Source organism: Symphalangus syndactylus, chromosome 22, assembly GCF_028878055.3.
Source record: "Symphalangus syndactylus isolate Jambi chromosome 22, NHGRI_mSymSyn1-v2.1_pri, whole genome shotgun sequence".
In the NCBI taxonomy this organism is placed as follows: domain Eukaryota; kingdom Metazoa; phylum Chordata; class Mammalia; order Primates; family Hylobatidae; genus Symphalangus; species Symphalangus syndactylus.
In genome coordinates this window covers 36,661,853-36,664,075 of record NC_072444.2, presented here as the reverse complement: position 1 = coordinate 36,664,075, position 2,223 = coordinate 36,661,853, and the positions used below count along the sequence as shown (strand labels likewise).

General features: G+C 38.4%; 1 non-coding gene across 1 annotated transcript; it reads right to left on the bottom strand.

Annotated features, from left to right (window-relative positions):
• Positions 1–1,359: 1,359 nt before the first annotated feature.
• On the bottom strand, positions 1,360–1,462 carry LOC129472814 (U6 spliceosomal RNA). The gene has a single exon (XR_008654085.1). It is a non-coding gene; the product is annotated as a U6 spliceosomal RNA (small nuclear RNA).
• Positions 1,463–2,223: the final 761 nt, after the last annotated feature.

Sequence of the window (2,223 nt, the reverse complement as noted above, 5' to 3'; positions counted from 1 at the left end):
TAAAATTTTTCCTCAAATTGGGTCAAGCTACATATATTGTTCTAAATTAGCTCTGTTTCTCCCAATAATAATAGTGTGCAGGTTTGTTACATGGGTATATTGCATGAGGTTTGGGGTATAATTGATCCCATCACCCAGGTAGTAAGCATAGCACCCAGTACGTAGTTTTGTTTAAGTTTTTTAAGACAAGGTAGGTCTCTGTTCCCCAGGCTGGAGTGCAATTTTGCGATCACTGGTCACTGCAGTTTTGACCTCTTGGGCTCAGCCGATCCTCCCAGCTCAGCCTCCTGGTGGCTGGGACTACAGTGGTGGGCCACCACACCCTACTGTTTTTTGTATTTTTTTGTAGAGACTGGGTTTCGCCCTGTTACCCAGGCTGGTCTCGAACTCCTGGACTCAAGCAATCCACCCACCTCGGCCTCCCAAAGTGCTGGGATTATAGGTGTGAGCCACTGTACCCAGCCCCCAGTAGGTAGTTTTGAGCTTTCACTCCTTCCCATCCTCTCCTCTCTGTTAGTTCCCTGTATCTATTGTTCCCATGTTTATGTCCATGTTTACCCAATGTGTAGCTTAGGATGATGATCTCCAGCTGCATCACGTTGCCGCAAAGGATATGATTTTGTTCCTTTTTATGGCTGCAGTGAACCTTTGGGTAAAGAAAATTTAGAAAAACATCTCACATCGGTGTTTTTTTAATCAAAGTAAGTAGTAGCAATCCATAGTTCAGATCTACTTTGTAAGTGAGACACAGATAAAGACAGTAGTTACACATTTTATAACATTACCTTGATGTGGCAGATTTTTCTTGTTTTTTTTTGTTTTACATGAGTTAATTTGGATGAAACTTTCTTGAATTACTTACATTTATAGCATTTACCTCCAGTGGGGTTGAGATGAGGAGCCTTCAACAAAGTTGTATACATGCATTCATGGAGATGACACTTAGTTTATTTAATCAGGAAACACTCCTGCTTGTCCACATGTAGATGCTATACGTGGAGTTAGTCCTATTCTTTGGAGGTTTCACTATGTTGCCCACACTGGTCTTGAACTCCTGAGCTCCAGTGATCCTCCCACCTTGGCCTCCCAGAGTGCTGGGGTTATAGATGTGAGCCACTGTGCCCAGCCAGAAATGTGATTTTAATTCCATAATATATGTTACTGTGAATACAATATATGTTTATTCCATAAGTAGCAAATTGACTCCTTTAACCGTTTTAGTAGTTTTCCAGTTGCTTTGTCTTTAGTTTCCCAGGCAAATAATGCTATTGTCTTCAATCACAGTATTGATTAGTTCATCCCGTTCTTCATATTGATCATTTTTTTGGATATGAAATAATACAGACTACTGTAATAATAAAGAAGATGGAAAGCCTCACCAATTTGCATGTCATCCTTGTGCAGGGACCATGCTAATGTTCTCTGTGTTGTTCCAATTTTCGTATATTTGCTGCCAAAACAAGCACTCCATTTCTGTAAAGCTTAAAAAACAGACAAAACTAACAGATGGGAATGGAATCAGAATAATGGTTATCTTTGGTGGTGAGGACAAGGGAGATTGTAGGTGTGCTGGTAATGTTCTCTGTCTTGACCTGGTCATGATTTCATGGTTGTGTTCAGTTTATGAGAATCATTGAGTAGTAGACATAGGAAGTGTGCACTTCTTTGTACATGTATTATATACCTCAGTTAAAAACTTTTGCCTCTCACAAAATTTTAAAGAACAGAATCTGCTGAGTTTGTCGCCTTTTAGCTTTTGCTGTAACTTTTCCACTACTTCTCTTCATATGTGAATACAAGTGTATGTATTCATATGTGAATACAAGTGAATAGTAGTGTATTAAGTAATAAGCCACTTAACCTTTCTATTATGATGTAGAACATACAGAAGAGTGCACAAATCAAATATATAGCTTAATGAAATTTTTAAATTATTAAATTGGAGGTTTTTGGGGGTGCATTATACCCGTATCTTTGTTAGGAGGGAAGGAATTGATGGAGGGCTAAAAATTTTGGAGAGGACAAAGTTTTAGGGAGTCTCAATATCAAATCCTCATCTTGGCTCTGCCTTCACATTACCGTTTCCTTGGGTAAGTCATTTAACTTATTTATAGTTCACTTTTTTATATATAAGAGGTATAATACTTAACCTTTCTTTTGCAAACTGAATTAGGTAGGTGCAATTCAGGTAAAATAATAGGAATGTAGAGTAGTATCACTAGA